The sequence below is a fragment of the Phalangium opilio genome, unplaced genomic scaffold (assembly GCF_054372755.1).
Source record: "Phalangium opilio isolate 3A_F unplaced genomic scaffold, DU_Popi_V2 ptg000360l_1, whole genome shotgun sequence".
Classification (NCBI taxonomy): domain Eukaryota; kingdom Metazoa; phylum Arthropoda; class Arachnida; order Opiliones; family Phalangiidae; genus Phalangium; species Phalangium opilio.
The window spans coordinates 3,902,974-3,918,364 of record NW_028324230.1 but is presented as its reverse complement, the minus strand read 5'-3'; the positions used below and the strand labels follow the sequence as shown (position 1 = coordinate 3,918,364).

At 29.6% G+C, this 15,391-nt stretch overlaps 1 non-coding gene across 1 annotated transcript; it reads right to left on the bottom strand.

The window, feature by feature from the left end:
* Positions 1-11,883: 11,883 nt before the first annotated feature.
* On the bottom strand, positions 11,884-11,956 carry TRNAT-CGU (transfer RNA threonine (anticodon CGU)). Its single transcript has one exon. It is a non-coding gene; the product is annotated as a tRNA-Thr (tRNA).
* Between the last annotated feature and the right edge of the window lie 3,435 nt (positions 11,957-15,391).

Below are 15,391 nucleotides of genomic sequence, written 5' to 3'. Positions count from 1 at the left end.
GTGTACCGAAAAAATCGCATGTTTTTTTTCTTCAAGATACAAAATCCGTGACAACGATTACTTATTGAAAATTGAATTTCAACAGTTTTTTGAATGAATATCGTTATATTTGCTTGAATTAAAGCAAAAAGTACAAAAATAGTGGTTTCAGTGGTTATATTTGAAAATAGTGACAAAATTCTCAAATGTGCTTCTCTTTGCAGAGAAACGTCGATTTTGCAAATGTTATCAAAAATCGAGGTACATTTTTATTTATTGATCAATCGATATGAAATCACTTTTAATGAGTATTTTATAGGTAAGTAAGCTGAATTCGGTCAAACTTTTGTCCAGAATAAAATGCATTAAAAAGTGTACCGAAAAAATCGCATGTTTTTTTTCTTCAAGATACAAAATCCGTGACAACGATTTCTTATTGAAAATTGAATTTTAAGTTTTTTGAATGAATATCGTTAGATTTGCTTGAATTAAAGCAAAAAGTACAAAAATAGTGGTTTCAGTGGTTATATTTGAAAATAGTGAAAAAATTCTCAAAATGTGCTTCTCTTTGCCGAGAAACGTCGATTTTGCAAATGTTATAAAAAATCGAGGTTCATTTTTATTTATTGATCTATCGATATGAAATAACTTTTAATGAGTATTTTATAGGTAAATAAGCTGAATTCGGTCAAAAATTTGTCCAGAAAAAAATGCATTAAAAAGTGTACCGAAAAAATCGCATGTTTTTTTCTCCAAGATACAAAATCCGTGACAACGATTTCTTATTGAAAATTGAATTTTAACAGTTTTTTGAATGAATATCGTTACATTTGCTTTAATTAAAGCAAAAAGTACAAAAATAGTGGTTTCAGTGGTTATATTTGAAAATTGGGAAAAAATTCTCAAAATGTGCTTCTCTGGCCGAGAAACGTCGATTTTGCAAATGTTATTAAAAATCGAGGTACATTTTTATTTATTGATCAATCGATTTTAAATCACTTTTAATGAGTATTTTATAGGTAAATAAGCTGAATTCGGTCAAAAATTTGTCCAGAAAAAAATGCATTCAAAAGTGTACCGAAAAAATCCCATGTTTTTTCTTCAAGATACAAAATCAGTGACAACGATTTCTTATTGAAAATTGAATTTTAACAGTTTTTTGAATGAATATCGTTACATTTGCTTTAATTAAAGCAAAAAGTACAAAAATAGTGGTTTCAATGGTTATATTTGAAAATAGTGAAAAAAAAATCAAATTGTGCTTCTCTGGCCGAAAAACGTCGATTTTGCAAATGTTATTAAAAATCGAGGTACATTTTTATTTATTGATCAATCGATATGAAATCACTTTTAATGAGTATTTTATAGGTAAATAAGCTGAATTCGGTCAAAAATTTGTCCAGAAAAAAATGCATTAAAAAGTGTACCAAAAAAATCGCATGTTTTTTTCTTCAAGATACAAAATCCGTCACGACGTTTTCTTATTGAAAATTGAATTTTAACAGATTTTGAATGAATATCGTTACATTTGCTTGATTTAAAGCAAAAAGTACAAAAATAGTGGTTTCAGGGGTTATATTTGAAAATAGTGAAAAAATTCTCAAAAATGTGCTTCTCTGGCCGAGAAACGTCGATTTTGAAAATGTTATAAAAAATCGAGGTTCATTTTTATTTATTGATCAATCGATATGAAATCACTTTTAATGAGTATTTTATAGGTAAATAAGCTGAATTCGGTCAAAAATTTGTCCAGAAAAAAATGCATTAAAAAGTGTACCGAAAAAATCGCATGTTTTTATCTTCACGATACAAAATCCGTCAGTACGTTTTCTTATTGAAAATTGAATTTTAACAGATTTTGAATTTATATCGTTATATTTGCTTGAATTAGAGCAAAAAGTACAAAAATAGTGGTTTCAGTGGTTATATTTGAAAATAGTGAAAAAATTCTCAAAATGTGCTTCTCTGGCCGAGAAACGTCGATTTTGAAAATGTTATAAAAAATCGAGGTTCATTTTTATTTATTGATCAATCGATATGAAATCACTTTTAATGAGTATTTTATAGGTAAATAAGCTGAATTCGGTCAAAAATTTGTCCAGAAAAAAATGCATTCAAAAGTGTGCCAAAAAATCGCATGTTTTTTTTCTTCAAGATACAAAATCCGTGAACGATTTCTCATTGAAAATTGAATTTGAACAGTTTTTTGAATGAATATTGTTACATTTGCTTGATTTAAAGCAAAAAGTACAAAAATAGTGGTTTCAGTGGTTATATTTGAAAATAGTGAAAAAATTCTCAAAATATGCTTCTCTGGCCGAGAAACGTCGATTTTGAAAATGTTATAAAAAATCGAGGTTCATTTTTATTTATTGATCAATCGATATGAAATCACTTTTAATGAGTATTTTATAGGTAAATAAGCTGAATTCGGTCAAAAATTTGTCCAGAAAAAAATGCATTAAAAAGTGTACCGAAAAAATCGCATGTTTTTTTCTTCAAGATACAAAATCCGTCACTACGTTTTCTTATTGAAAATTGAATTTTAACAGATTTTGAATGAATATCGTTACATTTGCTTGATTTAAAGCAAAAAGTACAAAAGTAGTGGTTTCAGTGGTTATATTTGAAAATAGTGAAAAAATTCTCAAAAATGTGCTTCTCTGGCCGAGAAACGTCGATTTTGAAAATGTTATAAAAAATCGAGGTTCATTTTTATTTATTGATCAATCGATATGAAATCACTTTTAATGAGTATTTTATAGGTAAATAAGCTGAATTCGGTCAAAAATTTGTCCAGAAAAAAATGCATTAAAAAGTGTACCGAAAAAATCGCATGTTTTTTTCTTCACGATACAAAATCCGTCACTACGTTTTCTTATTGAAAATTGAATTTTAACAGATTTTGAATTTATATCGTTATATTTGCTTGAATTAGAGCAAAAAGTACAAAAATAGTGGTTTCAGTGGTTATATTTGAAAATAGTGAAAAAATTCTCAAAATGTGCTTCTCTGGCCGAGAAACGTCGATTTTGAAAATGTTATAAAAAATCGAGGTTCATTTTTATTTATTGATCAATCGATATGAAATCACTTTTAATGAGTATTTTATAGGTAAATAAGCTGAATTCGGTCAAAAATTTTTCCAGAAAAAAATGCATTCAAAAGTGTACCAAAAAATCGCATGTTTTTTTCTTCAAGATACAAAATCCGTGACAACGATTTCTCATTGAAAATTGAATTTGAACAGTTTTTTGAATGAATATCGTTACATTTGCTTGATTTAAAGCAAAAAGTACAAAAATAGTGGTTTCAGTGGTTATATTTGTAAATAGTGAAAAAATTCTCAAAATGTGCTTCTCTGGCCGAGAAACGTCGATTTTGAAAATGTTATAAAAAATCGAGGTTCATTTTTATTTATTGATCAATCGATATGAAATCACTTTTAATGAGTATTTTATAGGTAAATAAGCTGAATTCGGTCAAAAATTTGTCCAGAAAAAAATGCATTCGAAAGTGTACCAAAAAATCGCATGTTTTTTTTCTACAAGTTACAAAATCCGTGACAACGATTTCTCATTGAAAATTGAATTTTAATAGTTTTTTGAATGAATATCGTTACATTTGCTTTAATTAAAGCAAAAAGTACAAAAATAGTGGTTTCAGTGGTTATATTTGAAAATAGTGAAAAAATCTCAAAATGTGCTTCTCTGGCCGAGAAACGTCGATTTTGCAAATGTTATTAAAAATCGAGGTACATTTTTATTTATTGATCAATCGATATGAAATCACTTTTAATGAGTATTTTATAGGTAAGTAAGCTGAATTCGGTCAAAAATTTGTCCAGAAAAAAATGCATTAAAAAGTGTACCGAAAAAATCGCATGTTTTTTCTTCAAGATACAAAATCCGTGACGGTTATATTTGAAAATAGTGAAAAAATTCTCAAAATGTGCTTCTCTTTGCCGAGAAACGTCGATTTTGCAAATGTTATCAAAAATCGAGGTTCATTTTTATTTATTGATCAATCGATATGAAATCACTTTTAATGAGTATTTTATAGGTAAATAAGCTGAATTCGGTCAAAAATTTGTCCAGAAAAAAATGCATTCAAAAGTGTACCAAAAAGTCGCATGCTTTTTTTCTTCAAGATACAAAATCCGTGACAACGATTTCTTATTGAAAATTGAATTTTAAGTTTTTTGAATGAATATCGTTTCATTTGCTTGAATTAAAGCAAAAAGTAGAAAAATAGTGGTTTCAGTAGTTATATTTGAAAATAGTGAAAAAATTCTCAAAATGTGGTTCTCTTTGCCGAGAAACGTCGATTAAGAAAATGTTATTAAAAATCGAGGTTCATTTTTATTTTTGATCAATCGGTATGAAATCACTTTTAATGAGTATTTTATAGGTAAATAAGCTGAATTCGGTCAAAAATTTGTCCAGAAAAAAATGCATTCAAAAGTGTACCAAAAAGTCGCATGCTTTTTTTCTTCAAGATACAAAATCCGTGACAACGATTTCTCATTGAAAATTGAATTTGAACAGTTTTTTGAATGAATATCGTTACATTTGCTTGAATTAAAGCAAAAAGTACAAAAATAGTGGTTTCAGTGGTTATATTTGAAAATAGTGAAAAAATTCTCAAAATGTGCTTCTCTGGCCGAGAAACGTCGATTAAGAAAATGTTATTAAAAATCGAGGTTCATTTTTATTTTTGATCAATCGGTATGAAATCACTTTAAATGAGTATTTTATAGGTAAATAAGCTGAACTCGGTCAAAAATTTGTTCAGAAAAAAATGCATTAAAAAGTGTACCGAAAAAATCGCATGTTTATTTCTTCGAGATACAAAATCCGTCACGTTTTCTTATTGAAAATTGAATTTTAACAGATTTTGAATGAATATCGTTATATTTGCTTGAATTAGAGCAAAAAGTACAAAAATAGTGGTTTCAGTGGTTATATTTGAAAATAGTGAAAAAATTCTCAAAATGTGCTTCTCTGGCCGAGAAACGTCGATTTTGCAAATGTTATTAAAAATCGAGGTACATTTTTATTTATTGATCAATCGATATGAAATCACTTTTTATGAGTATTTTATAGGTAAGTAAGCTGAATTCGGTCAAAAATTTGTCCAGAAAAAAATGCATTAAAAAGTGTACCGAAAAAATCGCATGTTTTTTCTTCAAGATACAAAATCCGTGACAACGATTTCTTATTGAAAATTGAATTTTAAGTTTTTTGAATGAATATCGTTTCATTTGCTTGAATTAAAGCAAAAAGTAGAAAAATAGTGGTTTCAGTAGTTATATTTGAAAATAGTGAAAAAATTCTCAAAATGTGGTTCTCTTTGCCGAGAAACGTCGATTTTGCAAATGTTATCAAAAATCGAGGTTCATTTTTATTTATTGTTCAATCGATATGAAATAACTTTTAATGCGTATTTTATAGGTAAGTAAGCTGAATTCGGTCAAAAATTTGTCCAGAAAAAAATGCATTAAAAAGTGTACCGAAAAAATCGCATGTTTTTTCTTCAAGATACAAAATCCGTGACACCGATTTCTTATTGAAAATTGAATTTTAAGTTTTTTGAATGAATATCGTTTCATTTGCTTGAATTAAAGCAAAAAGTACAAAAATAGTGGTTTCAGTGGTTATATTTGAAAATAGTGAAAAAATTCTCAAAATGTGCTTCTCTGGCCGAGAAACGTCGATTTTGAAAATGTTATTAAAAATCGAGGTTCATTTTTATTTATTGATCAATCGATATGAAATCACTTTTAATGAGTATTTTATAGGTAAATAAGCTGAATTCGGTCAAAAATTTGTCCAGAAAAAAATGCATTAAATAGTGAACCGAAAATATCGCATGTTTTTTTCTTCAAGATACAAAATCCGTCACAACGTTTTCTTATTGAAAATTGAATTTTAACAGATTTTGAATGAATATCGTTATATTTGCTTGAATTAGAGAAAAAAGTACAAAAATAGTGGTTTCAGTGGTTATATTTGAAAATAGTGAAAAAATTCTCAAATTGTGCTTCTCTGGCCGAGAAACGTCGATTTTGCAAATGTTATTAAAAATCGAGGTACATTTTTATTTATTGATCAATCGATATGAAATCACTTTTTATGAGTATTATATAGGTAAATAAGCTGAATTCGGTCAAAAATTTGTCCAGAAAAAAATGCATTAAAAATTGTACCGAAAAAATCGCATGTTTTCTATTCGTCAAGATACAAAATCCGTGACAACGATTACTTATTGAAAATTGAATTTCAACAGTTTTTTGAATGAATATCGTTACATTCGCTTGAATTAAAGCAAAAAGTACAAAAATAGTGGTTTCAGTGGTTATATTTGAAAATTGGGAAAAAATTCTCAAAATGTGCTTCTCTGGCCGAGAAACGTCGATTTTGCAAATGTTATTAAAAATCGAGGTACATTTTTATTTATTGATCAATCGATATGAAATCACTTTTAATGAGTATTTTATAGGTAAATAAGCTGAATTCGGTCAAAAATTTGTCCATAAAAAAATGCATTAAAAAGTGAACCGAAAATATCGCATGTTTTTTTCTTCAAGATACAAAATCCTTCACAACGTTTTCTTATTGAAAATTGAATTTTAACAGATTTTGAATGAATATCGTTATATTTGCTTGAATTAGAGCAAAAAGTACAAAAATAGTGGTTTCAGTGGTTATATTTGAAAATAGTGAAAAAATTCTCAAATTGTGCTTCTCTGGCCGAGAAACGTCGATTTTGCAAATGTTATTAAAAATCGAGGTACATTTTTATTTATTGATCAATCGATATGAAATCACTTTTAATGAGTATTTTATAGGTAAATAAGCTGAATTCGGTCAAAAATTTGTCCATAAAAAAATGCATTAAAAAGTGAACCGAAAATATCGCATGTTTTTTTCTTCAAGATACAAAATCCTTCACAACGTTTTCTTATTGAAAATTGAATTTTAACAGATTTTGAATGAATATCGTTATATTTGCTTGAATTAGAGCAAAAAGTACAAAAATAGTGGTTTCAGTGGTTATATTTGAAAATAGTGAAAAAATTCTCAAATTGTGCTTCTCTTGCCGAGAAACGTCGATTTTGCAAATGTTATTAAAAATCGAGGTACATTTTTATTTATTGATCAATCGATATGAAATCACTTTTAATGAGTATTATATAGGTAAATAAGCTGAATTCGGTCAAAAATTTGTACAGAAAAAAATGCATTAAAAAGTGTACCGAAAAAACAGCATGTTTTTTTCTTCAAGATTCAAAATCCGTGACAACGATTTCTCATTGAAAATTGAATTTGAACAGTTTTTTGAATGAATGTCGTTACATTTGCTTGATTTAAAGCAAAAAGTACAAAAATAGTGGTTTCAGTGGTTATATTTGAAAATAGTGAAAAAATTCTCAAATTGTGCTTCTCTGGCCGAGAAACGTCGATTTTGCAAATGTTATTAAAAATCGAGGTACATTTTTATTTATTGATCAATCGATATGAAATCACTTTTAATGAGTATTATATAGGTAAATAAGCTGAATTCGGTCAAAAATTTGTACAGAAAAAAATGCATTAAAAAGTGTACCGAAAAAACAGCATGTTTTTTTCTTCAAGATTCAAAATCCGTGACAACGATTTCTCATTGAAAATTGAATTTGAACAGTTTTTTGAATGAATGTCGTTACATTTGCTTGATTTAAAGCAAAAAGTACAAAAATAGTGGTTTCAGTGGTTATATTTGAAAATAGTGAAAAAATTCTCAAAATGTGCTTCTCTGGCCGAGAAACGTCGATTTTGAAAATGTTATTAAAAATCGAGGTTCATTTTTATTTATTGATCAATCGATATGAAATCACTTTTAATGAGTATTTTATAGGTAAATAAGCTGAATTCGGTCAAAAATTTGTCCAGAAAAAAATGCATTAAATAGTGAACCGAAAAGTCGCATGCTTTTTTTCTTCAAGATACAAAATCCGTGACAACGATTTCTCATTGAAAATTGAATTTGAACAGTTTTTTGAATGAATATCGTTACATTTGCTTGAATTAAAGCAAAAAGTACAAAAATAGTGGTTTCAGTGGGGATATTTGAAAATAGTGAAAAAATTCTCAAAATGTGCTTCTCTGGCCGAGAAACGTCGATTAAGAAAATGTTATTAAAAATCGAGGTTCATTTTTATTTTTGATCAATCGGTATGAAATCACTTTAAATGAGTATTTTATAGGTAAATAAGCTGAACTCGGTCAAAAATTTGTTCAGAAAAAAATGCATTAAAAAGTGTACCGAAAAAATCGCATGTTTTTTTCTTCGAGATACAAAATCCGTCACGTTTTCTTATTGAAAATTGAATTTTAACAGATTTTGAATGAATATCGTTATATTTGCTTGAATTAGAGCAAAAAGTACAAAAATAGTGGTTTCAGTGGTTATATTTGAAAATAGTGAAAAAATTCTCAAAATGTGCTTCTCTGGCCGAGAAACGTCGATTTTGCAAATGTTATTAAAAATCGAGGTACATTTTTATTTATTGATCAATAATATGAAATCACTTTTTATGAGTATTTTATAGGTAAGTAAGCTGAATTCGGTCAAAAATTTGTCCAGAAAAAAATGCATTAAAAAGTGTACCGAAAAAATCGCATGTTTTTTCTTCAAGATACAAAATCCGTGACAACGATTTCTTATTGAAAATTGAATTTTAAGTTTTTTGAATGAATATCGTTTCATTTGCTTGAATTAAAGCAAAAAGTAGAAAAATAGTGGTTTCAGTAGTTATATTTGAAAATAGTGAAAAAATTCTCAAAATGTGGTTCTCTTTGCCGAGAAACGTCGATTTTGCAAATGTTATCAAAAATCGAGGTTCATTTTTATTTATTGATCAATCGATATGAAATAACTTTTAATGCGTATTTTATAGGTAAGTAAGCTGAATTCGGTCAAAAATTTGTCCAGAAAAAAATGCATTAAAAAGTGTACCGAAAAAATCGCATGTTTTTTCTTCAAGATACAAAATCCGTGACAACGATTTCTTATTGAAAATTGAATTTTAAGTTTTTTGAATGAATATCGTTTCATTTGCTTGAATTAAAGCAAAAAGTACAAAAATAGTGGTTTCAGTGGTTATATTTGAAAATAGTGAAAAAATTCTCAAAATGTGCTTCTCTGGCCGAGAAACGTCGATTTTGAAAATGTTATTAAAAATCGAGGTTCATTTTTATTTATTGATCAATCGATATGAAATCACTTTTAATGAGTATTTTATAGGTAAATAAGCTGAATTCGGTCAAAAATTTGTCCAGAAAAAAATGCATTAAAAAGTGTACCGAAAAAATCGCATGTTTTTTCTTCAAGATACAAAATCCGTGACAACGATTTCTTATTGAAAATTGAATTTTAAGTTTTTTGAATGAATATCGTTTCATTTGCTTGAATTAAAGCAAAAAGTACAAAAATAGTGGTTTCAGTGGTTATATTTGAAAATAGTGAAAAAATTCTCAAAATGTGCTTCTCTGGCCGAGAAACGTCGATTTTGAAAATGTTATTAAAAATCGAGGTTCATTTTTATTTATTGATCAATCGATATGAAATCACTTTTAATGAGTATTTTATAGGTAAATAAGCTGAATTCGGTCAAAAATTTGTCCAGAAAAAAATGCATTAAAAATTGTACCGAAAAAATCGCATGTTTTCTTTTCGTCAAGATACAAAATCCGTGACAACGATTACTTATTGAAAATTGAATTTCAACAGTTTTTTGAATGAATATCGTTACATTCGCTTGAATTAAAGCAAAAAGTACAAAAATAGTGGTTTCAGTGGTTATATTTGAAAATTGTGAAAAAATTCTCAAAATGTGCTTCTCTGGCCGAGAAACGTCGATTTTGCAAATGTTATTAAAAATCGAGGTACATTTTTATTTATTGATCAATCGATATGAAATCACTTTTAATGAGTATTTTATAGGTAAATAAGCTGAATTCGATCAAAAATTTGTCCATAAAAAATGCATTAAAAAGTGAACCGAAAAAATCGCATGTTTTTTTCTTCAAGATACAAAATCCCTCACAACGTTTTCTTATTGAAAATTGAATTTTAACAGATTTTGAATGAATATCGTTATATTTGCTTGAATTAGAGAAAAAAGTACAAAAATAGTGGTTTCAGTGGTTATATTTGAAAATAGTGAAAAAATTCTCAAATTGTGCTTCTCTGGCCGAGAAACGTCGATTTTGCAAAGGTTATTAAAAATCGAGGTACATTTTTATTTATTGATGAATCGATATGAAATCACTTTTAATGAGTATTTTATAGGTAAGTAAGCTGAATTCGGTCAAAAATTTGTCCAGAAAAAAATGCATTAAAAAGTGTACCGAAAAAACAGCATGTTTTTTTCTTCAAGATTCAAAATCCGTGACAACGATTTCTCATTGAAAATTGAATTTGAACAGTTTTTTGAATGAATGTCGTTACATTTGCTTGATTTAAAGCAAAAAGTACAAAAATAGTGGTTTCAGTGGTTATATTTGAAAATAGTGAAAAAATTCTCAAAATGTGCTTCTCTGGCCGAGAAACGTCGATTTTGAAAATGTTATTAAAAATCGAGGTTCATTTTTATTTATTGATCACTCGATATGAAATCACTTTTAATGAGTATTTTATAGGTAAATAAGCTGAATTCGGTCAAAAATTTGTCCAGAAAAAAATGCATTAAATAGTGAACCGAAAATATCGCATGTTTTTTTCTTCAAGATACAAAATCCGTCACAACGTTTTCTTATTGAAAATTGAATTTTAACAGATTTTGAATGAATATCGTTATATTTGCTTGAATTAGAGCAAAAAGTACAAAAATAGTGGTTTCAGTGGTTATATTTGAAAATAGTGAAAAAATTCTCAAATTGTGCTTCTCTGGCCGAGAAACGTCGATTTTGCAAATGTTATTAAAAATCGAGGTACATTTTTATTTATTGATCAATCGATATGAAATCACTTTTAATGAGTATTATATAGGTTAATAAGCTGAATTCGGTCAAAAATTTGTCCAGAAAAAAATGCATTAAAAATTGTACCGAAAAAATCGCATGTTTTCTTTTCGTCAAGATACAAAATCCGTGACAACGATAACTTATTGAAAATTGAATTTCAACAGTTTTTTGAATGAATATCGTTACATTCGCTTGAATTAAAGCAAAAAGTACAAAAATAGTGGTTTCAGTGGTTATATTTGAAAATAGTGAAAAAATTCTCAAATTGTGCTTCTCTGGCCGAGAAACGTCGATTTTGCAAATGTTATTAAAAATCGAGGTACATTTTTATTTATTTATTTTTTTATTTTATTTATTCCTTACCTGCGATTGCCAAGTCACGATATTTTTGATACGAACAAAGATGTATAATAATGATAGAGTGAAAGAATATTGGTTATTAATTAGGAAAAGGACTTAATTTATAACATATTTGTTCAATTGGCGATTGAATAAGAACAAAAAGGCAGACTTGGCTCTACATGGAATCTCAGAACGTTTTACGGCGGAAAAGGCACGAGGCGAGGCTTGGCCTATTTTTGTACGTTTTTTCATAGGATTTTTAATTTTTCAAAATTTAATAGCTTCGGAATCTAGTTCAAGTAACATAACAGCGAGGCTCCGACGAGGATCGAACTCATGATCTCATGTTTACAATACAGGCGCTTTAACCACTTAACCACGACGCCCATGCTTTGAAGCGATATGAATTCTGAATATTCCAGTAAATTAACTAAATTATCTCATCGGAACTTTTACCCTATTGTTTGCATAAATGCATATCTAAATCAACTATTATTTTTAATTTTTAAAAAATTTAATTGCTACGAAATCTAGTTCAAATAACATAACAGCGAGGCTCTGACGAGAATCGAACTCATGAACTCCTGTTTACGAGACGGGCGCTTTACCCACTAAGCCACGGAGCCCTTGCTTTGAAGCGATATGAATTCTGAATATTCCTGTAATTTAACTAAATTAACTCTTCGGAACTTTTACCCTATTGTTTTTTCCAACAAGACTCCCCCTATTTAACATTTTACAAAAATATATTAATTAAATTAATTTCTTAAATACATCAAATAATTTAGAATAATTTTGTTTAGTAATTAGTGTTTCTTAGAGCTAACATTTTCCTAACTTAATTTTAACATATTAACACAATGTAGGAAATTAAATTTTGATAATGTCTTAGTGAATACATCTGCCACGTTCTGTTTTGAGGGTACATATTTCAATATATATTTAATCAATATTTAATAATCAATATATATTTGTTTCTACGGCGTTTCTTGAAAAATGTATCGCGGATGGATTGTCGCAGAATACTTCTGGTGTGTCAAACGTAACTTCGAAGTTCTTCTTCAAATCTTCCAACATTGGGTTTAACCATAGAACTTCCTTCACTGCTTCCGACAACGCGATATACTCCGCTTCCATTGTAGACAACGATATTGATTTTTGTTGAAATGACCTCCATGAGAATTATGAGGAACCGATGCAGCTAACGTAACCACAAGTTGATCGTCTTTTGTCCTTATTTGAGGCCCAATCACTGTCTGAGTATACTTCGACTTTGAATTGGCTTTGCTTTTGATATGTAAGACCATAACATGCCGTCGCATGGACTTATCGGACTAACTGACATAACCGATTCCTATGATTCATACCCGGATTTTGATTAAATTGGGAGAGTGCTATGACGGAATATAATATGTCAGGTCGTGTGCGATGACCAAGGAACATTAGCGATCCAATCACTGCTTGATATGGGAAGTCTTCTTGGTTAAGTTTGTCGCATTCATTTGATGAACAGTCTTGTCTTGTCAGAATAGCTCCAGGAAATAATGGCAAACTACTTGGCTCTTCACATCCAATATTAAACTTCGAAGATATTTGGTGTACATAATCTTCTTGGTGTAATTTTAAGTTACCTCCTCCTACATTCGTAAACGTGACACCCAAGAATTTCCGAATTGGTCCCAAGCTCTTCATTTCATATATAGCTGGCTTTGAGCGTCATCAAGGTTTTCCTGCGAATCCGCCAATACCAGAAGGTCATCCACATAGACTAATACAATGATTTTCATCGGAATGAAATAAACGCAGTTAGTTCCCAATACACTGTAAAAAAGTGAGGTTCATCTTTGAATGCTTAGGCGTGCATAGCCCCGACACTGTGGTGGTACGATTTAACGTTCAAATTTGAATAATTTCGTTGCGTTAAAATTTGAACAGAGCACTATATTTCAAAATTAAACGCTCACGCATTCATATTTGAACGGCGCGTAAGAGGTTAGTATATCGTGTAAATTTAAGCAGAAAACCGCTCAAATTTAATTAGAAAATTGAACGTTTAATAGTGAATTTTTATGCATTCATTTTTGAGCAACATCGGAGAGTTTGATCAAGCGTTCATATTCAATTGCTTACGTTCACCATTTAATAATACATGGTGGACAAGCGTTTGATGAAGTATTGAAATTTGATAGTTATAGCGTTGAATTTTGAATAGAGAAATTTGATTTCAAAATTTGAAACGCATAAACCATAAACGTTGTGTTAAATAGTAATTCAGCTATATGAAGAAAGTCTGAACTTAAGGAAAGTGTTCATTATCAAGTTCTTTCCGATTATAACCTTGTAGCAATAAATTACATTATCAAACTATTTGAAGGCCTTTGTAAATATAAGGGAATGGTGAAATACGCAATAATCCGTAACATTTCCTTTGATATTATAGTATAATTATGATTATACAGACAAATATATATTAAATTCACAGTAAATAAGCAAGTTATAGTAAATTGTTGAGAAGTTATTGTATTTTTAATGAAAGCTTTGTTTGTAGTACAAATTTACAGCAGCGGAATCAACTAATTTTAGGGCAGAATTAATTTTATTTTGCACACCTTTTGCGATTGAACAATTTCGTTCATATTTGAATACCCATTAAACGCTTTTTTCTTAGAGTGTTGTTTTAAAGCCTAAAACAAATCCATTTGAACGCCCATATCGCTGTCGTTTGAACGCCCATATCGCACTCGTTTGAATGCCCATATCGCGTTCTTTTCAATGCCCATATCGCATTCGTTTGAACGCCCATAATGCACTCGATTGAAAGTCAAAAAGTTCTTTTTTGAACGCCTAAAACGCTCTTGTTTTATTACTAATACTAATACAATTCTATTAGAACGCCAAAACTACCATATCTGAACACTTCATTAGCGCAAGGCGGTTATTAAAAATTGAATGGGATAAGGATTCATTTTTGAATGGTAATATATAAGCTGTTCAAAATGAATGCTAGAGTTAAGTTTTCATTCAAAAATGAATGCTCATGGTTGGGTTTGAACGCCTAAAACACTCCTTGTTCAAAATTGAATGCCTCTGGTTAAATGTGAATGCTTCAATACAGGCTGGTTCAAAATTTAACGGTCCCTATCATTTTTGAATGCCAAAAGCACGCTTATTTTTTACAGTGTAGTTTTCTGAATCCAACTGTCTTAAACGTCCGATCTAGTTCTTCATACCAGTGTCGGCCATTTTGTGGCAACCTATACAATGCTTTCTTTAATTTTAAGCAGTATTTCATGGGATCCGCGGTGTTGAAACCTGGGATTTGTTTCATGTAAACCTCTTGTTGCAATTTTCCATACAAATATGCGTTTCTTAAGTCTAAATGACAACTCGTCCATCCAAGCATGACCACGAATAAGGCAATGAATAGTTGAATCAATGAGAAGTTTACCACTGGAGAAAATGCTTGATTGTAATCTATTCCTTGTGTCATATAGAACCCCTGCACCACCAATCTTGCTCGATACCGTATATTATTATTTGATTCTTGTTTTCTCGCATAGACCCATCTACATCCAACGATTTTAGATTTCCCTGGTTTAGGTACCGTTTCCATGACTTCTCGATTATTTAGCGTGTTAACTTCATCTTCCATTGCTTTATACCATTCTTCGCTTTCTTCCGATTTCATCGCTTCTTCGTATGTTCTGAGAATTTGTACTTCGTACAATGTGTCTCGTAAAATATGTCTTCTTCGTCTTGTTTCTTGTCCACGGTCACATTTGGTTCTACGTTTGCTTGTTCTTTCACGTTATCATCCTGCTCCATTACAGTATGTAGTCCTGGTTTTACATATTGTCCAAATGGAAAAGCTGTGGCTTCATAAGGTATACGGTTCCTTCTGCAATATTTGGCAACTTCTTTCCCAGATCTCAGTCTCATTCCCTCTGGCGAACGATAGTGTACATGTTGTCCTGTAGTTGTTCCTCCTCTCCTTATACGAATTTCTTGGGTCCATCCTGGTGGCAATTTCGGAAAGAGTGGGTCATCTTGGATTTCTTGAT